A 27,580-nucleotide genomic window follows, 5' to 3' on the forward strand; every position below is an offset into this window, starting at 1 on the left:
TGTATTCCAAAAACATTTATTTGTATTCTTAAGCTTGTGAGAAACTTAAGATATCGGTTTAGTGTGACTCAGGCAAATGTTATATATGAAAATGATGAGATTTTAACTAATTCAAAGTCCTTCGATCTTTGTGAGTTTGAACACATCTTTACAAAAATCATTATCATATTGTAGTGTGTTACCTTTAGATAGAACAAGCTAAAAAATGTATAATGTAATGCTAAGAAAGGTATAAAGCAAGTTGCTACTTGAGTATGTAGGATAGAGATCTTAACCTAGTACATCCATCAATGATTGATCTCCAGCCATTGTTGCTGTACTTTCAGCTGGTAAAGTGTCACTTTTGTGGGTCATTTTGGCTGCTTCTCTGTGTATCTTCAATGAATGAGGAAAAGACACACACCTTCTGCCCTTGGCTCACCTTGCAGGCATTCTGTGGAGGAAAGTTGGGGCACGAGGTGCTGCAGGCAGCTGCTGAGTTCCCAGGCACTGAGGGGACCATGTACTCGTACTGCCCACATTATGAAGACCATGGTCTGCACTGGAAGAGACCAGGGCTGCAACAAACAAATATAAATAAAATGTTTATCTTCTTATTTTGTGAACTTCTACAAAATTAAGAGCTCAGCTTTGAGAAGATTACACTGGCAAATTCTTCTCTGTTGTGAGCAGGATCTTGCTGTCATCATTCAAGGAGGAGTTTCATATTCTGGCCCTAGCTTACATTGTGAAAGAAATCTGGATATTTCCTAGAAGCCTGAAGGTTTTTGGCTACTAGAAATGCTAGAGATTTCCTCATGCTAAGAAAAACCACAGGCTTCTCCAATTACAAATATAATTGTAATTCACAATTAGAAGTTACAATAAAATAACATTTCCTGAAGAACCAAAGACCAGTTCAAACTTGCAGTCATTATTTGCAGGGCAGGAAGGATGGAACTGGATTGTAGCTAGGACTATTTACGTGGCTTGTACATTTCCCTTAATAAAAGAAACATTATGCCCAATTTGGACACACTCTTAAAAAGGCAAAGTGAAGCATTTGGAATAAGAAAAGCATTTCTCAAATGTCTTTTTCATCTTCTCCATCATTCAGTCCCAAAGAGTTCAAGACACATTGTTGTCTGTCAGACTAAACAGAGAAAGGAAAGCATTATTCAATTCTTGAAATATTTCAGTGCCCACACATCTTCAGTTCTCATGACTTTTTTTTCAGCCATTTGTGTCAATGATACTATCTATTCAGAGAAGTAAGAGGCAATAGAATAGAATGTTAACCTCTATAATGTCTTTCATTCCACATACTACCCCAAACAAATGCTTTACCAAGTTAAATAACATAGCTATAGAATTAAAATATTCCAGAGGGAGAGGCAAGGAAAAAGCCAGTGTTTTCAGTTGAAAGTGGAAGAGTGATGGCAGCTTCGAAGACCTGTTCTGGGATGCAAATGAGGATGTTCTTATAACCTTCAGTTCTATATTTCAGGGACTTTGCTAAGGGCAGGATGCTCAAGCAGAATTTGGAAGAGGGCATTTCCAAGGCAGGAAAACAGGGCAGAATGGCATTTCAGTTCTATTTAACCACTTCAGATCTATCCTGCTTTCATGTTTTTTCTGATTGAGTAAAAAACTTAAAAGGATACAGTTTTCCAGACTACCATACATTGATGTGACTCGTAATTCTGCAGCATGATGCTGGTTTATATGAATTAGATGTGTGATAGATCAAGAAAGTGGAAATATTAGGATTTTGTGAGGTTTTGTAATTATGAGCTGAAACTTTCCTAAGACAGCCTGTGAGATTTTTGATACACTTAGGTAAGATATTCTCTTTCTGTCCAGAGCTTAACTTCCAGCACACGTTTGAACTTCAGTTCCAGTCTGAAGTTTTATATTAATCAGGTCTGAATTTTGCATCTTTAGTGTATTTTTCTCTCTTTTATCTTGTCCCTACTGTATGGATGCAATTTACAAATATTGTCTCACTACTTAATCTGTTACTGATGAGTCACCGTCTTGATAGAAATGTATACAAAGGTATACAAAATGCTAAACTAGAATAGAGCATAATTACAACACAGTGAACTATTTGGCAGCTGGCTCATTAAAATAGTCACGGAGATAGTTTTTAAGTCTGTATAAACATGAGTAGTAAATGCTGTATCTTTGTGCTTTCCAAGGAAAATTGTACATAGTCAAAGTGATAGACTCCTTACAAATATTGGTTTAGTCACATTCAGTGATTTATGGAAGTAGACTGGTCATCCTCATGACAGCCAATAGGTACACCTTTTCTCTTTGACATTTGTTAGTCATTAAAAAGCTACCTCAAAATATGTATGTTTGACTTTGAGACCAGCATAAGATTATACTGGGAAATACCCTGAAGTCTAAATGCCTACAGAAATAAATATGTATTTTTATAGTTACCTGGATGTTGTGAAGAAGCAGTGACAAGATGAAGAGGGTGTAAATTCTCCCCTCCTTGTACAGTGGAAAGTGTTTTCAGTTTTATACTACTAGTGTAATTCTGTGAATGAAAAAATATAAAAGTTCTGTGTAAAATAGAAAAATTCTACTTGCAAGAGGCAGGTTACATTTAACTGAATCTTTAAAAATGAAGAGGCAGTATAGATGAATTTATTTGTTCACATTTAGGCATGAAATAAATCTTCACATAATCCAGTAACAGATAGTAGATACCTTAACAGTCTTCCAGTAATTTAACAAGGATGGAACAGCACTGTAGGTAATGGTATTTAAAAGTTCTTAGTTATTGCTTGGTGCTTGAGGTTCTGCAATCCTACCCCTGAATTTATGAATGTATTTGTCAAACAATTCTATACTTTAGTCAAAACTGAAGATTTTTGAATTAACAGCCTGGCTTTGGAAGGATAACTATCAAAAAGTCATGACAGCAGCAGCTGGCATGGGTCTGCAGGGTACCTTTTAAAAGAAACTTGATATGGGAATGTCAGCTGGTCAGCAGATTGCATCTGCACCTCTTTTGAGCTTCAGCTAGAGGAATATACAACAAAAGGGTGAAACGAGTATTTCCTGCTGCTTTATCCCTGTACTATTTGCCACAAGTACCATTATCACAAGCCTTTTTTGTGTTATTCCTTCATCCCTGCAAATATTCTTCAAAGAAAGGTCAGGGATCTATAGAGATAAGCTTAATACTGTTTTTGAAATATACTATGATGTGCTGCAGACCAGAATCCAACACGTGAGATGGTCTGATCATTCCCACTTATACAAACAGAAATGACCGCATTAACTGGTGACTCAAATTAGGTCCAGCTGGAATCCTTAGGTGAATTAATAATTTTCAAAGGTACCAAGCAGAAAGCTATTTCTCTGCCTTCTGAAATAAATTGTGAGTGCCCCAAGGAATGGGAAATAACTGATAGTCTTCTTAATGTAAAACCTTGTTTATTTTCCTTTTAACACTCTCAGAAAATCAAAATCGATTACCACATTTTTACCACATTGTAACTATTCTCAAAATCTGGGCTGAATACTCTGTGCTATATTGCCCAACTGGAGAAGTAAAGAGGAAATAGTTATCTCTCTTACATATTGCAGTGTATAGCTATTCAATGACAGAATTCTTCAATTAAAAAAGAATTTGAATTAAGTAGATCCAAGTCCTTCTGGTATTTTTCTCTACTGGGGTATCCATGTACAAGCACTGATACTTTTGCTCTGATCATCCCAAGAACATCTCCTATAAGGGCTGGATGTGTTTCACTGCTCACCATATGTCATAATTTTTGCAACGAAATACTGAAAATATTTTTTAAAATCAAAGGTCCAACTAGCTTAATGTCATGCCTCTAACAGTGGACAAATATAGTTGAAAAAAGGATTTCAGAACAGGGCCAATGCACAGATATTTCTACAACATACTTTCCTGACATTCTGGGATTTCCTAATGAAACAATAATATTTCTCCATTAGAAATATATATTATGTACCCATTACTTAGTTGTGAGCACCTGTCTTATGGAAAATAAGTATGTCCAGATAAGCATGTATGCACACACACATAGTTGGTTGTTGTCAGTGTCTTAATACATATGTAGATAATTTCCATTCTAATGCCAAAGTGCATTCTTGGGCCATGTGGGCCATGGCAGTAGGAAGGCCTACTAAACACACACAACAGTGTGTTTAAAATTTTCACTGGTTGTCTAGTAAGCACACCCTTGCTGGCTCAGAACACCCAGCCTTCATGCATCAGTCCTCAAACACTGTGGACGCTTGAATAAGCACAAATCACAGAGATTCACAGAAACTTTAATGTTGGAAGAAACCCCCATGATCATCTAGTCCAACTGTCGATTTAGAACCATAGTCACCCCTAAGCCACATCCTCAAGTGTCACATCCAGACACCTCTTGAACACTTCAAGAGATGGTGACTCCACCACCTCCCTAGGCAACTTATTTTATCTAATATTTAATCTGAATCTCTCCTGGCATGACTTAAGGCCATGTTATTTCATTGTACAAAATTGTAATAAAAAAATAGTAAGGGAAATTTTCATTGCCTTTTGAGCCTTAGTTCTGGGGAATGTTTTCTGGCCCTTTTTTCCCCCCAAAGCTTTAAAATAAAAATTTATTTCCAGTTCTTGAGGTGTCATGTAGCCACATCTTCAAATACTCTGAGCTCTAAGAAAAGGAGCAAATATAGCTAGCATTGACACAGCAAGTAATTTTTAGGTAAAAAGCTTCAGTCAGGCTTTCACAGCCACTGCTACATTCCTTCTTTATGATGTTTTAGAAGTTCCAGACAGAAGAGGAAGTGCTGAAATACTCAAAGAAAGGCACTTCACTGCTCCAGAATGGAGTCCTGTCTGGAACTCACTGTGAACCACTGGACCTCATAAGGGAGACTGTCCTTGGGTGAGGCTGATTCTGGCTTCTACAAACCTATGGCAGCTGAAGACTTGAGCTAAGATGCAGGGCAATAGACTGACCTTTTGTGTGCATTCTTCCCATAATTATACAATAAAAATGCAGACTGTTATTTCTATCTTGCTAAATATCAGCTGTGAGTTTGAAACTGTCCAAGATCCAAAACAACACACTTTCCCTTTAACTTAAAAGCTAAAAGTAGGCAAAATCCACAATTTGGAGATCAGGGATAGCAGTATGTCATACAAAAAGAGGCATAATATGACAATACTGATGGGACTTTGTGTTTGCCTGTTGGGTAGAAAGTGGAATTTTTCCAAGACCTTCTAGAAAAAGGCAGTATGGAGTCCTTTTGGGTTGCCAGAAAACATTGACAACGCTCAGGTGGCATACCCTTTAGGAAGGTTAGAGAGTGGGTTGAGGGAAGGATCTGAAGAAAAGGAAGTCATCATTGTGGACTTTCCATAAATGGTGAGGTAAAAGGTTAAGAAAAAATGGCAGAGGAACTAGAGTTTTTTTGTTTACTGAAATTATATTTGCCAAATGAAACATTGTTATTCAATGAGAGCAGGTGATAACAATTCCTGAGATGATATCATGGGTCCCATGACCATTTAATCCTTGCTCACCTGTGTACCTACAAAATCAGAGTGGGAGGAGACGTCTGGGGTCAGTTCAGTAATTGCCTTTTTGGCATGAAGTTGTGCTTGTCTTTCAGATGATCAGAGAAACGTATTGAGCAGTGCCTTGCAATCAGTGATAGTGCAGAAGGTATCATAGATCTTTCTGATATTTAGTTGGCTTTGTGCCTCCACCAAACCATGGCTGCTGAGGTAGCTATGCAAAGCTCTACATCGTGCTGGCTGAGCTCTTCCTGTATAATAAGGAATGCTTGAATAAAGTTAACCCGGAGTAGATTATCTACCTTGCAGCCCTGTGGAGCTTCAGAAGGGCTGGGAGCACTTCAGTAGTTAATTGGTTTGTGTTCACCACGGGTCTGATAAACCAGAAGGGAAGTCTCTTCCCCTTCTGAGCACTTTCTGAAATAGTTGTTTACTGTGTACCTTTCATGCCACTTCACTAATGTCCTCTGGTTCTCAAAGTATCTTGTAGTTTTACAAAAAAGGCTGAATGGTGAACTTTGTCTCATGATAATATAAGAATTAACAGTCACAGAAGATTTAAATGAGTTGGATTAAAGTCAAGTCTGTCAGCACAGCCCATTGGCGTAGTAAAAAGATGAAGATGTGAGTTATGATGTATCTCCTGTGTGTTGTAATTTTTTGTATGTGAAATAGTTAAGGAGAAATATTAATGGTAGTTTCAATGTATTTCACTCTGATATATAATCTAGAATTCACAAATATTCTTGAACAGGTAATAAAATGGAGATGTTTTGCTCCCTGATGAAGAAATTACTTTACAAATTAATTTCTTGTAATCAAAACTTTTCCAGACTTATGCTACATTCTGCAATAATTTTGTTAGGAAGGTGTTGTAGATCCAGAATAGAATTTCTAGTGAAGATGAAATGCAGTTGCAGAGCAGGTATAACCCAGTGTGCAGAGCCATCTGCCTAATTCCAATGAAAAACCTAAAGTTAAATCTCCAACATCCTATAAACTGTTAGTGCTCTCTTTTTACCCCAATCCCCGCATGACCAAGCATCAGAGGTTCCTTTGAGGATTTATGTTTTCTGTAGAATCTGGTAATACTTAAACGTATTATGGCTTAAAATTAATGTGAAGAAAAAGATAAATTTTCAAGTATTTTTAAAGAAAATAGAATTTAAACCTGTGAATTTGGGGAGTCACAGCTGTGCATTTTGCCAAGAACAGCAAAATTAAGAAAAAAGTTTTCTTATTTTTTTCCTTAGTCATCCATCTTAAATGCAAATGCTGCTATTTCTCCTTATGTTGACACTGAAAATACAATATACAGGTTTTTAATAGGATTTTACTGTGGTGAGAATCAAATCCAGTATTATCCAATGACTTTGTGAAGGAAACGATTAACTCTGGAGAAGTGACTACAGACAAACTTGGAGAGAGCCAACAGAACTATAAGAAAAATTTATGTCTATCCACAATGTTGTTTTGGCACAAAGGAAAGTTAATGAGCAAGTGCAAGAATAGGAAACAGCTGAACTTTGTCAGATATTTTTGGTGTTCTGAAGAGGGCTGTGAGTAAATCAGCAAGAGTGAGAAAACTCCCAGGTATGTCCACAAAATTACCTCTCCTTAGATGAAGGATGGTGAATTGTGGCTTTTCAGGTGAGTGAAGGCTACAGCCAAAGCAGGTCATGCTTTAGGCAGAACTGGAGTGCACTTTGGAAGTCAATCTGAGTGTGGAAAATAGAGAGATGATAGGAAGTGGGATCAATAAAATAGGGAATAGCAATTTTGACACATTGAATATATTACTCCTGTGTGATCAATGAACATGCAAGGCACAAGAGCACATGCTCTAAGATTGGGACTTGCTTCCTTTTCCGGCTAGAAATAGACCTGGGTTTATTTAGTGTTGTCCTTGGTTATGGCAATATTATATCTTGCCAAGAGTTATCTTTTCATTGCTTCTGCCACCTTTTCCTCATTCACCTGTGGTGACAAGGTGAAAGGGCTGACACGGTAAAGCAGAAATATTTCCTTATGTGCTTGTTTCGATTTTGAGCTTTAAGGTTGCTCCTCCTTTGGACTCTAAAGAAAGCAGAGCAATGCAGAAGTATGTAAATAGCTTCTGGGTTGCCAGATAATAGAATTCCCTCATGAGTTAATGAGAGGATGGGCACTCAGGTGAGAACAGCTGTGGCTCTGTAATTGTTGTTTTTCCCATGTATGTGCAAGTCTGGGTTTTTTTAATACCTGAAAATGCAGAGATTTTTGCTTTGTTTCTTGCATTCACTATTCTAACATTCTTCTTTTTTTTTTATAAACAAGAATCAATTATCCTTTGGTAATTTTGATTTTAAAGAAAATATTTAAACACTTATTTATTTTTTACTAAACACGGGCCTGAAAAAGCGTGTGTTTAAAAAGTAATTTTGAGGTGAGGTTGAGAGTCGTGGAGACAAGAAAATCTAGATGGAGTTGGTTTTTTTTTTTGAGAGAAGAAGAGACAGTAGCACCTTCTGTGAAAATCTTTGAGGAAAAAATCCTCAAATGTTTTCAGTTTTCTGCTTCCTGCAGGTATAAGATGAAATAATAGCTTCCTTCCACAAAACAGCTATGTTTCCTTTCATAATATAGTGGATAGAAGAGCTTTGATTTTGGCCAAATTAAAAAGGGGACACTGGTACTTGTTGTGAAGTGTGTATCCTATCCTCCTACTGCACAAGTAGGAGAGCTGCAAACAGAGCCTTTTTCTCTACGCTGTGATACTCAGTACTTGGAAACATGATTCTGCATGTGTTTAACTTTCGATGCACGAATAATTCAGCTGAAGTCAAGCTCACATGTGATTCCACACACCCTTCTTAGGAAAGTAGTCATTACTGCTGGGAGTATTCCATGGAGCTACGTGTATAAGGGCCACCTATATCGAGAACAAACATAGACAGTGTTGCCAGGGAACCCCAGGAGATTTGAGAGTGCACGACAGCAAGAACAGACTGAAAGGGTCTGTCCTGTACTGCTTACACTGCAGAACGACACACTCTGGATTATAATCAGCCCCTTGAGGGCTGCCAGTTTATCCTGCCTGTATTTCACTGCAAATCATTCTTCTCTGCTGGGTGTATAGCTGCTGTGACACTGCTGAGGTCATTTTACTTGAGCCAAGGTTGCAGTCACTACAATGAACGACTTCTTTGGCAAAACATTGACAGCTTTATGGTGAAAGTAATGGAGTCCAGCATGTCCTTCTTTATTTTTGTGTCAGAGGTTTTTAAGGCTTTGGCTACACCATTAAAACTAGTCAATCAGGTAGATCATATTAACCAGCCTTCTTTCTTCTCTCTGACACTGTACTCACAAGCCCATCCTTGCATAAGAGTCAGAATGTTGCTATTTATATATTTCTAGGTTTTTTTGGACCATGTCACCACTTGTTTTCTTTTTTCACAGCTTCTTAAAAATCAAGATTCTTGTCTTCCCCCTTAGGGCATTTCTTGATTTAACTCACCTACAGAGGAGGACAGCTGTTGTTGTTATTCAGGAAGAGAGCCACTGAGATCAAAGACTAGCTATGCAAATTGTCTACTCTTTGCACCTTATTTTATTGTCATGGTGTCACCTCTACCTGTCTTGTCTGAGCATCTCTTTCACCATTTTGTTACCTGGTTCTATGCTAAAATGTGGGATGTTCTTTCTGAACGAGCCAAAAGACTACAATACTGACCTTAGAATCACAGGTTCATAGAATATCCTGAGTTGGAAGGGACCAACAAGGATCACCAAGTCCAATTTCCTGGCCCCTGCAAAGAACAGCCCCAAGAGTTCACACCATGTGCCTGAAGCTGTTGTCCAAGAGCTTCTTGAGCCTCTGTCAGCCTGGTGCTGTGACCACTTCCCTGGGGAGCCTGTTCCAGTGCCCAACCACCCTCTGGGTAAAAAACCTCTTCCTAATATCCAACCTCAACCTCCCCTGACTCATTTTTGTGCCAGTCTCTTGAATTCTGTCACTGGTTACCAGATTGAAGAGATCAGTGCCTACCCCTCCTCTTCCCCTCTTGAGGAAGTTGTAACTGCAATGAGGTCTCCCCTCAGTCTCCTCTCCTCGTATGGCTTCCCCTCAAGGTCCTTCATCATCTTCATTGCCCTCCTCTGGATGCTCTCAAATGCCTTAATGTCTTTTTTGTATCATGTTGCCAAAAGCTGTCCCCATAACTCGAGGTGAGGTTCCTCCAGTGCAGAGCAGAGCAGGACAATCCCCTCCCTTGCCTGGCTGGCGATGCTGTGCCTGATGAACCCCAGGACATGGTTGGCCCTCCTGGCTGCCAGGGCACTGCTGGCTCATGTTCAACTTGTCATCAGCCAGGACCCCCAGGTCCTTTTCTGTGGCACTGCTTTCCAGCCTCTCATTCCCCAGTCTGTCTGTATATCCAGGGTTGCCCCATCCCAGGTGCAGAAACTGGCATTTGCCCTCGTTACACTTCATACAGTTGGTGATTGCCCAGCTCTCTAATTTATCCAGGTCTTTCTGCAGGGCCTCTCTGCCTTCCAGGGAGTCAACAACTCCTCCAAATTTAATATTGGCAAACTTACTTAGTGGTTTTATTTGGGTTTTTTTGTTGTTGTTGTTTAAAGGACTCTTGTGTACTTTGCTTTTTCTGTGTACAAGGCTTTAGTCAATGTATACAGTAAAAGGTATCTGTATACATGAGGATTTGTGGACGCAGTAGAAGTGTACACTGGCAACTGCGTTCCTTAGCCTTTGACCATTGTGTGATTAGCTCTCTGGGCTTTTTATGTTGATTCTTTAGACGCTAAATGCAAATAAAAAAAAGGAGGCAGGACTGTGAATTCATGTAGCTTTGTCTCTTGCCTCTGAAAATTATGGATACAGTCCTCTTAACAGCAAAAATAAAACCCAATTGATGTGGATGATGAAAACAGAGCATCTCTTGTTTCAGACACTAGTTTAAGGTCAGGAGGTAAAAGTGAGGGATAACTAGGAATGTCTTAACAGATTCCTGCCCTGCCATCAAGGCTTTGAATTTCTGTTCCTCTCTTTCAATCTTCACTGCTTCACAGCAGTATTATAGAAAGTAGTTAATTGGCCATTGTTTGTGGAATTAGTTTCTAACTGCAAATGAAAAATACAATTTTCTCAACTTTGGCTGAGACATGACAATTTGATTCCATTTCAATGGGTGTAATAATTTTCTATTTTGGTCTGGCTTTTTGCTGAAAGGGAAATAGGTGTGCAAAGGAATTTTTGGAAAAGGCTTCGTAAGGAGTTAATGGAAGAGACTGGTATGAAAACTAGACAGATGTTACGAATTCTAGAATAAAACCAGGTTCTGGTCAGTGGCGGTAGAGACCACAACCACCTTTAATAGGCATAATCTGCATATAAGTAGCAGGTAAACTTTGTTCTGTTCGACCTGTGATGTTTAGAATGAAGAAGTAAAGGCAATGACATATGTTTTCATTAGCTTCTTCCATCAAGTTTGCTATTTAAGCCTTTTCTCAGAAAGTAGAAGCAGTTTTATTTTATTTAAATTGATATATTAATTAAATTAAAAGCAGTACTGCCTTTCAAACCTTTTTATTTTTTTTCCTTCCCCCGAGATAACATACCAGAGTAAAGTTATAGATACAAAAAGTATGTATGTTCAGGAAATAGGTGTTGTATCTCATCTTTGTTTCAGAAACTTCAGCAGTGGACTCCCTCAATAGGCAATGATCTGCAATACCAGATATTCCTAATAAACTGAAGAGTTCAGGTAAGTGTAATAATATATTTAAATTATTTTGGATATACAGGATCACATTTTACTGATTTTTTTGTTTTTTAGAGGTTCATTCTTTCACATACTGATAAAGAAATAAGTTTTGAACGAGTTCTCATGAGCTTTGAAATTTTATTCAACCACTCAGTATTCTTTTAACTTTAAATACTACAGGAGGCTTTCTCTGTGTGAAGGGCTGACAATTGAAAAATGTGTTTGCACTGTATGTTCCAGAGACCTTGGAAGGTGTGAGGAGGACAAGGAAGGTGCATGCATATGTTGGCTGTTTTCCATTATATTCCCAAGCTTGTTTATTTTTTTGTGCTCTGGTGTCTGAACTACTCTTTTGTATTCTGTGTATAGAACTTCAAATTTGTAAAAATACTGTCACTGGAGATCTTGTCCCACTTATATTAACAACTTAGTGTCTCAAAACTGTATATATTTCCAATGCCTCAGTGACAGAGAAGTATTATCATTCCCATTTTAAGTGCAGAAAGTGTGCAATTTTTCCAGCATGACATAGTCTCTCTTTTTCAAGATGAAAATTAAATACACAGGTGCTGGGTTCAAGCTCAGTTTGAGCATGGTCTTCGCCTGCATTGGAAAGGGAGAAATTGTACTTTTTCTAATCCACAATTAGAATTCTTCTTTAGCCTAGAAGTGCTGGTTAGCTTTTAGTGTCTGAGCAACAAATACATGACTAACCAGCTCCTAGAAAAAAAATTAATTCTAAAGGCTGAATCCTTGGACTCTTAAACTTCTTCAAGTATTGAGCCCTGTGACCTTCACTTAAGCTCTTTGAGTTCACACAGCATCATACTTAACCCTTCTTTCCTATTTGACTTTATTATTTCTCTTAAATAGTGTCACCTTCAAAGCATCTGAATGGGCCACCAGAAATCTAGGCTTAGTTCCTGGTCTTGCCACAAGCTTCCTTCAGCCAACACTTTATATTCCCTGCTTTCAGTGGGTTGTGGACTTAGGACTTTTGGCCTAGGGAATGTGGGTGAAGGGACTTTGATTTTTCTGTAACTCCAGTACTACTGTGATGCAAATATGAATAATCATATTAATACTGTGTTTGTGTACATAGACATACACTGAGTCTCTCTCTCTCACACACCTGTGTCATGATTTGGGCACATGGAAAGAAAAATAAGAAACGCAAAAATTTAATAATTTGGGACTTGTCAAGCTGAGGGATGCTATCTCTCTGCACAATCTCAACAAATCATGATGAAGTGCCTAGGCAGGGAAGAGACAATGCCCTGGAGCTTGTTTCCCATGTGTGTTAGGGTGTTTTCTTCTCCACCCCCTCTCCTACTTTACTGTTCTTCTTTCTATCACTGTAAAAATTCTCTAAGACATTCTGCCATTAACCAATGGATATGCAAGTGACTTAATTAAAATAACTTCAATTATGCTGAACACAAGAAATTAATTATATAAATTAAAACAATCATTGTTGTCCACATCAAAAAGATTTTAGCAGTAAGACAGGATACACAGATGAGAACCACATAGGCAGCAGAACGTGGTATAAATATTCTGATAATTTAAAAAAAAAAATCAAAATTCCCTTTAGTCTGAGTTTAATTATCCTGTTAAATTATAGTGTAAGCATTTTATTTCTATTGACTCTGAAGGAAGAAATTCAGTGAAAATTATGAAAATATTTTACAAGTGATCAGCAAGTTACATGGTGATATACACTGTTGCTGCTATTGTGGTGGTTGCTGCTGTGATGGTAGTGATGGCTGTAGATGAAGGCTCCTTTTGAGTTAGGTGCTGCACAAACACTGTGTGAGGAGAAATTACAGCAGTGAAGAGAAATAACAGCAGTGAGAAGAAATAGGGCTATATGATCTCTAAAACAAAGGCAGAAGAATCTCCAGGTAAGTGGTGAAATGACTTCTGTATCCCTAGAGGCAACAGAAGGCTAAGGGGCAGAGTTAAAGCAAAAGATTAACAGTGATTTAAAACCAATTTAAAAAATCCAGTAGTTAACGAAAACTGATCTTCCATTTTTACACTAGGAAAACTTAGATAAATGGATAGAGAGGCCACAAAATGCAACTAGTAAGGCACATAAACTAAAGCCTGTCAAGGCTAGGATTAGACCTTATAACTTGACTCACAATTCCTTGCAGTAAGAAAATCATACTGCATAAAATTAGTTGTTGTGTGTTTTAGTCATCCATTCTCTGATTGATTAATTTTGGGGAAATAAAGCATCATCATAAATACTTTTAAGTCAGTACAAACAATATACTTAGTCTACAGGGTTTTCTTTCCCTAAAGGTCTGCTTTGCCTAATTCCCAGATAAACTGGAACACCTCCGGTAAACATGATCACTATGCTTTTCCATATTTCAGAGATAGAAGGAAATCCCTTAGTCTGTATGAACAATGTCTGGCTTGCCTGCCTTTTGTAGAAGCCTGAGTATTCAAAGAAAAGCCAGTGTTTCTGAACAATACAGTAAAACAGAGACTGCCTTTGGACAGCAATTGCCCCAAATACTTTTTATGGATTCAATGACCCTGCTCTTTTGGAGCAGGTGGTGTTAGCTGCAGGTAGTTTCACCATGACTTGGTTTTTCTTTTTTTCCTCTCTCTAAAAACTATTTGTTTTATCCTTAATGACTCAACCACTTTTGCCAAAAAGGCTTTTTATTTTTTAATCCTCACAAAGGGACAGAGAATGGTGTTGAAAGGTATTGTAGCTGGCATAGCCTGAAGGCACTGTGAAGCTGGGTAAAATACTTTGTCTCTTTCTCACTGTTTAATCTTGGCTTGCAGTCATACTGACTTATTAAAACAAAATGGAAAAAAACCCAACCCACCCAAATATTCCAGCTTGATTTTTATCATGAAAGGACTTCTGTGCCAAGAAGGCACCTGGTTGGTTCCAGAGTGTTGTTTTCCAATGTAGCCAGATTATTAATTATATTTCTTTTGAAGGGCCAGGTCAGAATTTTGAACTCTGAACATCATTTACCTCTCCACAAAAAAAGCAAATATATAAACCAGCTTTTATTAATTAACCCATCCTGAGATTGCAAGGTGCTGACAAGAGGGCACAGTTGTACTAGAAATTTGGATTTCCAGATGAAATTTGGAATGTTTATGAGCTGTTATGGCTTTACCTTTTCATCAGCATACCCCAAGAGCTTTACTTTGTTCCTATTTCCAGTGTAATTTTAGACTTCTGTCAAGTCTTTATCAGATATCTCTTTGTTTCTGACCCTGAATATTTGGAGATTAACTCCTGAACTTGCCAGTTCCAAACCCTAAGATCATAGCAATGATGCAAGAAGTCAGGAGCCAACTGGAAATTTAGTAGCAAAAGTGAAATTCAGAACTACAAGCATATAATGAGCCCAAAGAGACACTTCCAGCAAAAAAAAAAAAGCTTGGAAGCTGCTATTCTAGAAATGAAGTGGTGGCTGTCTGTTGCTGTTATTGCTGGCTAAATTATGACAGCAGGCTGAACACTGGAGAGAGACACACATGAGTACCTTATGTGATCTTGAAACAGGATATTTTTACTGCAACCCACTGGAGTAAAAGGGGTACCAAAACTATACTGAGAGGTATCTACAGCAGAATGAGACTAAAATTACTGGCCTTCAGTGTTATTTTCCTGCAAGAATAACAGCGAGGCTGACTGTAGGCTCCCCACCTGGTATTCCCAATGAACTCTGGGTGTACAACACATTTAGACCAACCCTAGGGACATATCTACTTGCCCAAGCACTCTCTAGCTTTCCAGTCACCTCTTTTAAAAGTGTTAGTCCAAAAACAAAGCCTGATAGTTTCTCCTATCATGATTCTGATGTTGCTTATCATGGATGCATATGGGATTTACAGTGTGATTTGAAACTGAGTTGTTTGCATATCTGTCTGGGTCATGTGATTATGCTGGAACACAGAATGTTCCTCAAATGCTCTGTCACATAATGTGGTTGTAAGCTGTAAGAGCAAAGAGTATTTTGCATAATACGCCTTGTAAACAAGGACCTCAGAGTAGAAGGTTCTTTGTGCACTTTTGTTACTTGCTCGTTCTATACCATTGAAACAGTTTCCTTTATTCACCATGAGATTTGTCCTGAACAGGATCTGGTATATATTTTCTGAGCCACTTCATTCTATCATTACAATATGTTTTTTTATTATGACATCCTAGTTAGTATGTTGTTTGGTCTTAAAAATTAAGCAAAGTTGAGTTTGGGTGATAACTGGATGAATGTCTTCCAAGAAAACATCAGTGTTACACAGGAAATAGCATTAGTGATTCATAACAAAATTATGATTCTTCAATTTGAAATACTTCAGAAAGAATAAATCTTCTGTATTTTGAAGAGGTAAAAAAGCTGAATCATTCTCTTCAACATGAACCCTGAGGGTTTTGGTTTTATAGTTGGTTTGAATTTTTTTTTTTTTGTGTGTGGGAAGCCTCTCTGTCTTATATGAATTGTATGGTGTTGCTTAACTGCTGCCCTTTAGTAGCCCCAAGACTAGTCTGTAGTGGTCCTACCTGAGTGTCTCTTGGATATTTGTAGGATGTATTTGATAATAAATCACTTGACCCACCACTACTTCCCTTGCTGCCAATATACAAACACATTATACTTCCTTCAGGGTGCAGTGGGTGCAAAAGACTATTATGTGCATAATTAACTTGCTGCTTAAGGGAGCTGAGTAATAAAGGCAGGTGGCTTCCTTAATACGAATCAAATATGTTGAAGAAAATGTTGCTGCTAAAAAAAAAAAAAAAATAATAAAAGGCATTCACTATTGGGAAAATTACTTGACCCCTTGTAAAAGTGGAGGATGTGAGTAGGATGGTCAGGGAATGAGATTTTAAATGTAAAATTTCCAGTAAGATTACTGTTTCTCATCAGCTTTCATATTTGTATCAAATGGGAGAGATGAAGATGAAAGGCTTACTCACAGACACAAAGTGAGCCAAAGATTAGCACACATTATTCTCCTAGTTTCCTGAACTTTTGGAAAACAATTTGCTTTTTGCCCCTTCTGTGCAATTTTAGGAGAGGTTTGTTATTATGAACTAAAAATGAACAAAAGAGTACTTATGCCGTTGTAAGTGTAGGATTCATCTACATCAGCAGAGCCCTTCTCCTCATTACAGGCTTTTGAAAGGTCTAGCATAATTTAGCAAAACTTTGCAATGGTCTTTCTTTGCCAGTAGAGCAACAAAAATCGGGCCAAGGTAAGTGTGATCTCATATATAATTCAAATGAATTTGTATTATAGACTTGCATGGTCCAATGCATATTCCTTGCCCAAAGGAAGATTCAGCAGTGATATTACATCAGATGGTTATGTTCTTCAGAGGGACATCATCAGTCTGGAGAAATGGGACTGCATGAAGCTTGACAATGCACCTCGAGGAGAACATAGCCCCATCCACCAGGAATTCTGGGTGTCTCGGAAGCAGCCTGACAGAAACACACCTGGGTGTCCTGGTGGACTCCAAGCTGAACGTCAGCCAATAATGCGCTCTTGCAGCACAGAGGACTAACAGCCTCCTGGTCCGCCTGAGAGACAGCACTGTCAGCAGCCCAAAGGAGGGGATTTTCCTCTCTACTCCGCATTGGTGAGGCCCTTCCTGAAGTGCTGTGGCCAGCACTGGGTTTCCCAGTACAAGAGGGCGTGGACATGCTGGAGCAAGTCCAGCAAGGACCACGAAGCTCAGTAAAGGAATGGAACATTTCTTATCCTAGGAGAGTCTGAGTGAGCTGGAACTGTTCAGCCCAGAAAAGAGAACTCAAGGGTGCATATATGGGTCATATTGTCACCTATATTCATGTGTTTAGTTCCTGACATGGGTAGGGGTTAAAGAATATGAAGCGAGACTCTTCTCAGAGTTTCTCAGTCAAGACTCAGACAAGAGAAGAGACAATAGACACAAACTGAAACACAGGAAAGTCCACTTAACAGAAAAACCCATTTTTGTTGTGAAGGTGGTCAAATAGGTTGCCAAGAGAGGTTGTGGAATGTCTGTCATGGAGATTCAGCTCCTGACTGGAAAAGACTTGGAGCAACCTGCTTTAGCTGACCCTGCTTTGAGCAAGGAGATTGGACTTTATGATCTTTGAGGGCTCCTCACTCTATGATTCTGTGTAGCTACCTATAGGAAACTGAGCTGTATAAACAGTGGGGAAAAGTTGCTGCCATATTTTGCATTCCTCAGCAAAACTAAGGTTTCCTGGAATGATCTTTTGAGAAGAAAATATAGAGGTCAAAATCCTTTGAACTCTAGAAACTGTAGGTTTGTCAAATCTTCTGCAAGAGAAGGGGCAGAAGTCGCGTGCCTTGAAATCTCTACCAATTGAGACAATCATTTTAGAGTAATTGTAGAGAATAAGCCTATTTTGGCATAGGGGTGGACTGTGCAGGTCTCTGCCTGTGCAGGTAAATTTCTATGGTTCAAGTGTTTCAACACATGTTACTAAAGCAGTATTTTATTTGTGTTAGGTAGACTACACGACAATGACTCAAAACTGAAGTTTGAATGTACTAGTAAAAAAAAAAAGATAGTACTCAAGGGGAGGTGACTTGCTTTGTACTGTTGTTACCCAAAACAGTTTGAGCTAACTCTCTTATATTCTAGATTGTGTGAAGGATTTATCTGGGTAAGCAAGTGGAACATAAGAAAGCAAAATGTGTGAAGCCAGGTTTGCTAGTCTAGCTGTGTCCTTCCTGGCTCCTGGAATGCTTATTCACTTCTTACATCTTTTGCCCATCTGCAGGACCTGAAATTGGAGGTTTTGTTGATTTTGTTGTTGTTCATACCTTCAAATATGCCTAAAATATTTTTAAAAGCTGATTAATTATGCCTTCCCAGCATGGTGTGGGAGTTCACTCAGCTATCACTTACCTGCTTACCACTTTTACTGCTTACCTGATACAGCATAAAGGATTACTTTTTACTGCATGGTCCCTCATTAATTTTTATTAGGTGCTGGTCAACTCCTTAATTCAATCCACTCTAATTAATTAACGTGATAAGACACAATACCCTAATATACCTATTAATACAAATGAGTGGAATCAACTTTGCTGCACACCTGTTCTCAGTAATCTGTGCAAATACTAGTGAATTATCATTGCCTCTCAGAAATAACATCCACAGTGACATCTTTGTTGCTGGCTGATGAAGCTCATGTTATTGCATTACACAGGATGCTTTGGAAAATGCAGTCTCTGTGACTGTGAACTATGGCTGAACTTTATACATCTTGAAGAGACTGCTCTAATTTGCTTGTGACCCCACCAGAACTGTCTGCCTTTATGGCTGGAAATGCTATAGTACAAAAGTGTCTCAGAAATATCAATGTATTAAATATTGCTAGAGTCCAAAGGGCAAAATCAGAACAGACAAAGTAGAAGTGGACTTGAGTCTGATGGCTGTAAATTGATCCTCTGTACAGGGAATTATTTCCTTGAAATCTGCTCTGGCTCACTCAAGGTCATACAGGCCACCCATGACAGAGGACGTCTATAGCTCTACAGCAGTTTTAACCACAAGGTGCCTGGAGGAGAGGTGCTAAAATTGCAACAGACCTGACCTTCATTAGAGATTGTGAAAGAGGAAGAATATGCAGATAATGTAAATTTTATCTAGTGAAAAACATTTAACATATTTTGTCTCAAAACTGTTAGACAAATTTGATTCCCTTTTCTCCCCTTCTTGATAAGAAAAGTAATTGCAGTACTTCTATCTTTCTTTAGCTCTGATTTGAGTCAGTCATTGCCGATGTTGTAAGATGGGGACAGTGAGACATATAGGCATCTTAGAATCTGTAAGGAAGTCCATTGCAGATTATGGACTGGACAAAAGGGGTTCATGTTTTCAATTTGGAAGCATAAAGTACTAGAATATATCCCATTTTCCCCTCTTCTCTGTCCCAATATCTGTTTGGTGGAATGGCTTGTCTACACACAGTTAGGAGTAATTTTCATATGACCATAGCCTGAAGAAACTACTATTCAAGTTTTCAGTTCTGTTTTTCCAGCCATGCAAAATGCCAAGGCTCTGGGCTTGAGCTTGACTCAGGCATTTTAGAGGGGGCTGGAACTACATGATCTTTAAGGATCTTTCCAACCTAAACCATTCTATGATTCTTCTGTACCAGCTTCTCGAAAGAGAACGTAACCTAAGTGGTACACTTTCCTACCTTTTCCACAGACAAGTTTATAAGGTCTTAGATGCAAGGAGTAATTCCATGTTCATTTTCATAAAATCTGCTGACCAGAAATCAAGATTTCACTGCTCTTGAACACTTACAGAATGTCTGCTAAATACATTCAGATATCCGTGTATCACCAGTGACCTCTGAGAGCACAATAAGAAGAAACTGATTTGCCTCTGAGAAACAGAAGTGATGTTTTATATAAATTTACTTAAAATATCTTTGGAAGAGATTGCTGAAAATGGTTAGGAAAATCAATGGTGTTCACTAACCAGAGGGATCTTTTCCTGCTTTTCAGTAGAGACAGCAATGACTGGCTGGGATTATTGTAGCACTGCATTGATCAGTTAGATACAAAAATTATTTTGTACTAGAAAAATTGCCTTTGCGAGTTTAATGCTTTATGGATTAAAATTTAGTATGCTTGAAAGTGAAAAGCAAAGCTGAGAGATACATCCCAAGTCCACACAGATTTGCTATGAAAGCAAAAAGTGTATCAGAAGAGGGAAGGATGAATAGTTGTATGGGTAAAGGGACAGAAAATTTTTGCCCAAGTTGGTAAGGCCTTTAGCTGTGAGAAACTGAAGTGTACTCTCGCATGCTTGCTGCATGCAGCCCAGACATTTTGGCTGGCATGATGGGGAGAATGGCAACAGGTATGGAAGTGTCACCCTAGCAGAGCAACTCCTAGCAAGGTGTTAAAAAACAAGTAAAATGAGGGTTTGAAATTCAGTTGGTGAAGCATACTTCCCTTTTACTGTCCACCTCCTTCTTACAAGGAACAAAATTAAGGTCTCTGATGGGAAGTGCAGCATTTTTCTTGAGGGCAGGAGTGCTGAGAACACTGTTCTTAGAAATAGTAAGGTGTGGTTTTGCACAAAAAATAAAAAGTTTTTTGTTTTATAGCTATGAGTACCACTGCTGACATGAAACTGAACAATTCAGGGAAGGCAAACACCTTGGAAAGCACATAAAAATTGCTACGAGACTTCTCCTGGTAAAGTCAGTGGGACTTTTTGCCTGGTATGTTGAAAGGTTGAAATCTCTGTAATAAAAAAAAAAAGAGAAAAAAAGGAAAAAACTGTAGCATATAATTTAGGTCTTGACTTTACTGCTTTATTTGTGTAAGTAGTTACACTCTTTTCCAAAGGCTTATTCCATGTGGTGAAACATTACTTTTTCCTAAGCTATGTTGCAGTGTAAGTTTCTTAATAGTTTTCAGACATAAAGGTATTTGGGGGCATATCTTTCCCTTGTTAAAGTAATGACCAACGCTTCTCACTTATTTCAAGAGTACTGTAATATATTCAAGGCATTTTTAATTAAAATGGATTATTCAGTATATGTACAGCACTTTGAAAGCTACGTAAGTGCTAAGTGTCATTACTATTCAACTCATTATCTTTTACATTTATTGTAAAACTAGCTATGACTTAGCTGCTGTTAAGCTTCTTAGTTCTCAAGGAAAACTAGTATTACAAAACACTGACTTTTTTTTTTTTTTTTTAAACGAGGCAAATTACTACTACTGCTGATTACAGCAATGGTGATAGTGTATGAGCACTAACTGAACCAATGTAGAGGTCAGTTGTTCTTTAGGAAACTATACATTTATGAGTTGCTATGCTGCACTTAATCATAATGGTCCCATTTGGGAGCACGGACACATGAACATGATTTGTCAGTGCTCCACTCTTTTTACAGACCCCATACATGCAAACAGATACACCCTTGGGAAATGGTAACTATACACCTAACTTGTGTCAGTGGTCACAGGAGGTACAGGGCAGTGGGAAATCAGAACTGGAACACACCCACAAGGCACTTGCATTATGCCTGCACATATGTGTTTCAAGAATGGGACACTTCAGCTAACGTTGTCATAAGAAATTTGTTTCTGTACAAGTGCATTTGAAAATCCAGGCTTTTGAAGTTTCTATCTGGACTAAATATGCCTTGCTTAAATTTAGGTGTGTGCATGCTTCAATGTTTTGCAAGATATTTTAAGGGGGTTTTAGGAAAATGATCTTATTTTGTCAGGAAGGGGCAGAACTTTAACTTTTTTCATGTGAAATTAGAATCTTGCTAGCACCCTAGATTAGAATATTGCTAGTCAATCTGTCAAGTTTTCCACTGAATAATTTATAGTAATAAATATAAAAGTCTACCACTAGATATGTCAATAAATCTGTTTTTCTCAGTGTATATATACCTTATCCACGTATATTCAGAATGTTTTGATGTAAAAACCTGAACTTTACTGTAAGGAAAGATTGTGAGTTAATAGGAGTGGGGTAGAATAATATTGTGGCTACCTCTAAGGTAAATGCTATGTGGCATTATTTAGGCTACAAAAATACTTGCCATATTTAGTTGTCTTTTGGCTTGGTTGTAACAGAAGGACCAGAAGAATACTTCCGTTCTTGGAGTTTTTAGAAGAAATATATGGCAACATATAGGATATAGTCTATCTTTGTTATTTATTAAATTAATAGTGTCAATCCTACCTGTACACTGTGAAGATGAAGGCCGTTTTTTCACTAGCAATGAGACTTCATAAAGAAAATCACATAAAAACTTGATAAGGTTCTTGGTACTATGAGTGTGAGGGAATAACAGATTACTGCCTAGGTAACTAAAGGTATAATGAAACCTTACAGGTGAATGGCATTAATTTGTGTCTCTGCTGCATTATTCTGATTACTGCTGTTAGCAATATCTGGCATTTATACATTTTTCCTCTGAAGATGTAAAAAGCTTCAAACCTTTGGAAACCTCACTTAAGTTTCATAAAAACCAGTGTTTGATATAACTCTCTAAGTAAAAATAGGTATATAGAGAAAGCATGGCAGAGGTTTTCAGTGGCTTATTTAAATGTGCACAGTGAGTTGTTTGCTGACTGGGGACAGGTTTTTTGATTTTAATCTACTGTTCCATCTAAAATTCTTCTTTCCACCACCACAATTCTTCTGATGTAAAGGGAATTATATTTAAATTTCTGAATCACTGCATTTTCTTTCAAATGCCTGTTCAAACATTTTTAGGAGGAAATGAAAACTAATGTTCCTGGGTACATGCTCACAGCATTTACTGAAATGGTCTGTCATGCTGAACCTTAGAACAAGCGGCTTTCATCATCTGTAAAAACTTCACCTTTCCCAAAGGAAGATTTTTCCTTCTTCAGGTTGGGAAGGTGGCACAACAGACCTCACAACAGATATTTAGGCAACTATAAAGAGCAAAGGACATTGTGAGGGCATAAAAAGCAAATATCATAGACCCTGTACTTGCGTTAAATTTATTCTAAGACAAAGTTTTGATTTTTTTTTTAAAGTTGAGTTTCCCCTTTTTATAAACTTGCTTTTTAGGGTAATCCAACATTAAATCATCAAAATCTTCTTTTCTTGACCCTCTGTTGTTGAACATTAGTTGTGGCAGCATCAAGTAAATAAGAACCTGAGAATCAAACCTGCTATTTTCTTTCTATTTCTGGCTGGAATGATTCTTTGCCTTGATAAAAGGAGTAGAGAGATATACTGAAATAGAAGAATTACAGGACCCTGAAATTCAAGTTCTGGCTTGTGACTGCAAATTGCTGAAATTCTCTGAGGCTCTGCCCCTTTCTCCACTTCATTCTTTCAAACTTTTGTACTTAAATTGAAACTCTTCAGGGCAGGGATTTTCTATAATATATACTAATTCAGGGCTTAGCATAGTTGACGATTTAACTTAAACATCATATTTAATAGTGAAATGAACAAACCATAAAGAAATGAGCATGAATCACTGACCCTAATGTGGGGAACTGTGGTAGGAGATGGATGGAGGCAGCCATGGGATTGTACAAGTGTCACAGACTTCTAACCACAGAAACTGAAGACTGAAAGAACATGCTAGGCCTAAATGATTTCGAAACAAAAAAGGGTAATGGGATTAAAATGAATTAAAACCAAACAAAATCAAACAACAAAAGAACCAAAGTGGGAATGGAAAACTTAAATTTCACTAGAATCAAAGCACAAGTTTCAATAAAGCTGAAGTCTGAGTAAGTCTGAAGTCAGTGTCAGTGGGAGACAGAAAGTATTCTTATTTCTTACAGTACAAAGCTCTGGAGTACTTTCTACTTCTCACATTGTTGAGTAGGTATCCTGTCTAGCATCCCTATTATCTGTGGAAATACAGCTCAGAAATTTGCAGGTTTTCATGTAAAAAATGAAACATTATTGAAATAGTGGGTTTATCAAGTGACTGACTTGAAATATTTTCCTCCATTTCTTCAACTGCCAGAGATCTGGAAAATACTGTCATGAGGGGAAAAAAAAGCACATAAATTTATACATATTTAACATCCCTCTATAAGAAGCACAATGGGCACTTCTTGCATTATCACTTAGGTTGTTTTCGGATAATAGAATGAACTATTTGTAATGTAGCAATGAAAATGTTCTGTATGGACAGTTTGAAAAACTGAGGAAAATATAGTAGAAAACCCAGAATGAGCAGATGATCTGAGTAGTCTAGGAAAAGCTAGAGCCCTGGGGCTAAGGAGACTTTGAGCAATATTGTTCATGTGTCCCATATACATTTAACAGTTTTTAATAAACCCATGAAACGGAAGGAGTTCATTAAAGTAATGCCAGTCTTCAAATGGCCTGAAAGCTGTTATTTATACACTTGAATGTATAAAACCAAGCTGTTGCAAGGAGATTTGGACACCTACAATATGGTTTCATTCAAAGATTTGTAGTTTCTGTCATGAATACTGAAAACATTGAAACAAAAAAAAGAAGCCTTGGCTTTCAGTCTTTGATATAAGAAGTTCCATATCCTCACTTAGGGAAATAAATTGCCCATGAACTCCTTACTGCCTCATCCAAGAAGATCTAGGTATTTTCCTTATTGCTGAGGATGATGAGCTACAAATGTATAGATTTCCCAGAAGATGCAAACTTCTAGGATATTTTGGCTGCAAATTCATGATTTTTAAAAGGCATACAAATGATGGTAATAGAGTACTGACAAAACTGAGAGAAGCAAAGTTAGGTAGGAAATTTGAATCCTACTGAAAAAAAAAAGTCAAAGTTGTCTGATCTGAGACTGAGTATTGATGGTATTTGGATATATACAGTTACTAATCTCATGCATCTAAGAGGCTATTCTTGAGAAGAAGGTCAGTGGTTTGCTGGGAAAAAGGAAATGGACCCTTCTTAACTGGAAAAGGTGGGGCTGGAGGGCTTTTCTAGAGCTTTGAGCCAAATTACTTAGAAATGGCTACAGAGATGATAAAATTTTATACAGATTCTCTCTCCGCCCTGACAAAGTCTTTTGATTATCTTTATTAATAAATCAGCTTCCCTGTTTTTCTTTAAAGAAACTACCTTATCTTTTAGGGTGGACAGGGTGTTTTGTTTTGTTCCAAAATTAGGTCTGACTCAGCCAGATGTGTTTTAGCATCAGCTTTGTTGAAACAGGGAGATGATTTTTGTTTTGCATAGAAATTTGGGGATCATTAGTGAAGGGATGTGAGGAATTCTTCTAGTCTCAAATTTGACACTACTATACAACCACACCCATGAGTCAATTTTTTCATTTTGCCATCATACAATGAATGCAGGCCCTTAGAAGGTACCAGACTGACAGCTTTGAAATTTATAGAACAGGTTTTGCAGAGGCATTAGCAGTTCCAGTTCTCCTTGTGTACTTCGGTCTTTCTGAACCATTGTGTCTTGATTATAAGACAACCTTGGTTACTGCCTGGTATATCTAGGTATAACTTGCCAAAATGATATTATCTTCTTTCCTTATCCAGCAGTGACCCAATTATATGGCCTTTTCCTTCTTTAGTTCATTTGAATACTGTCCCAGTTTGGCACCTATTGGATGAAATTACTCTGATTGTAGCCCTGCTTTGTGGACTGACTGGGCAGTGAGACTGACTTCCTTTATCTACTTCAGGGACTTCACTCCATGCCATTGGAGAACTGCTTCTGTGGGCAATTTGCATTCTTCTTACCTGTACTCAGCTGCAGTGCAGATAAACTTAAGGGATCAGGTCTCTGGGGTATTAAATCAACACCTCTCACAGCTGCCAGTTTCACAAAATAATCAACTCTCGATTATGCGGCATAATGGCAATGGTAGAAATAACCCAAATAAAACAAAAACAAGGCTTATACAAAAGGTAAATAAATTAGGCAGTAAGGATAGATTTAGTGTGCTCACCTTGGAAAATGCTGGTAAGCAAATTCCTGTAGAGAACGAGGCAGCTTTAAGCAGGCAGAATGGGGCTGGGGATGACGATGCTCCATTCAGACCATGGTGATGTGGCCAGGAGTGATGGAGGCAGGTAAGGCCTGGAGAATCCACACCATGGATAATCCGTTCAGATAACACTGCAACTTGTGGGGAAAAAAAAAAATGCTTTTTTCATTAAACATATTATTTTTTTTAAGAAAGCATGCTGCTGGTCCTAATCAAAAAGTGTAAATAGACAATGAAGGCTCAATGGCATTTTAAGTGAGGGAATTGCTGCTGAGAGATGGGAGCGATTTTTCTCTTTTGGCAAAGAGAAAAAATGCAGGTTTATGAGAGGCACAAATTCTTGTTTGGCTTTAATAAACAAATTTTGCGCAGGGCAGCAAGGCTGAGTGAAACTTTTCTCTTCCCCATCTCTAGCCATATCACTCTGCAGCTGCGCAATTCTCCAGGGATAAGCTCATGGACACACTAACTAGCTCGGAAACAAAAAGCTTCATTCTTTGGTTTTGGCAGTGAAAGCAATGAGAAGCAGCAAGGCAGGCACACAGGTTGTGCTGAATCCTTTGGGATGATCTCTCCCATGAACCTCCTGGGGGTAGGACCCAAGCAGAAGCCTTGCTTGCCTGTCACTGAGAGGTACTCTTTCACAGCTGTGCTGCAAAGAGTAACTGCATTCAAAATAGTCTTACTTAGTTGGAGAAAATAAGTCTGAGTAACCAAAATATCAATCAGTCTACTTGGATTGTACTCTAGTGTCTTGATACGGTGTGTTTGAGTGCCACTGTAGCTTACACAGGTAGTTAAGCAACAAGCAAGTAAAAACCTACACAAAAAGGTGAAGGTTATAAAATACACTCCCTGACATACAGAAAGCTAGTATGGATCCACTAGAAAATGAGATTGGAGGACGTGGTCTGAGATTTAGTAACTCCACCTCAAATTTTCTGTGTCCAGGTAGAGTTATCAAGAGAGGTGCAGTAAACGAACTTACTAGGGACTCATACCCTAATCTTCATGCTACTGTGGTTGAAACTGGAATGAAACATGATGCTACGTACGGTTTCGGTTTTGATGGCACTGATTTTTATAAACATTACAAAATATGAACATCTATACCGATACTGTTGACTTTAGCCACATACAAGGTTTAGTAACAGTAAATGCTTTAATGTTGTTGGCTTTGCTCATTCCACCTTGACAAATTATGGATGATATGTTTAATTTCCCATTACTGAACCTGACTGCTCCTTAGATTATGAGAGGATTTTATTTTCTTTTGCTGATGAAGAACTGAGGTACATTGTAGGGCTATGCCCAAATTATATAGGAAGGTATGGCAGAGCAGGTAACTGAAATGAGCTTTAGCTGAACCCTATCTCAGTTCTTTCATGCGTGAATTGAATCCTGCCTAATTATTCCTCATATATCAAATTCATCCCATTTTCCTTCAAGAAGAACGGCTTCAAGACTTCAAGGCTCTCTTAGTGTCTCAAGGTCTGAAAGATCTAGCCTTTCTTCCTTGTTTCATTACCATCTTCACGCTTCAAAAATGAGATTATGCTCTATATACCAGACTTTCACAAAAGAGGCAAGTAGTGATTTCCCTTGTATTTTTGATGTCTGAGAGAAATAAACACAGGGATCAATTGTTTCAGTCAAGAAGGAGCAACTACTAACTACTGTCAAAAAGCAGAGTTAAGCTTTCCTTCTCTGTTGAGGGCTGCTGGACTCTCCTGTCAAGCTGACTAGTAGTGCATTGTGCCCTGCAGAGACAGGCTGCTTCT

At 38.1% G+C, this 27,580-nt stretch overlaps 1 long non-coding RNA gene across 1 annotated transcript; it reads right to left on the reverse strand.

The window, feature by feature from the left end:
• On the reverse strand, positions 1 to 27,572 carry LOC116446085. Its single transcript, XR_004241039.1, has 2 exons — positions 25,761 to 27,572; positions 1 to 557 (listed from the first exon to the last, which is right to left on the reverse strand). It is a non-coding gene; the product is annotated as an uncharacterized LOC116446085 (long non-coding RNA).
• Between the last annotated feature and the right edge of the window lie 8 nt (positions 27,573 to 27,580).

This window comes from Corvus moneduloides, chromosome 6 (genome assembly GCF_009650955.1).
Source record: "Corvus moneduloides isolate bCorMon1 chromosome 6, bCorMon1.pri, whole genome shotgun sequence".
Classification (NCBI taxonomy): domain Eukaryota; kingdom Metazoa; phylum Chordata; class Aves; order Passeriformes; family Corvidae; genus Corvus; species Corvus moneduloides.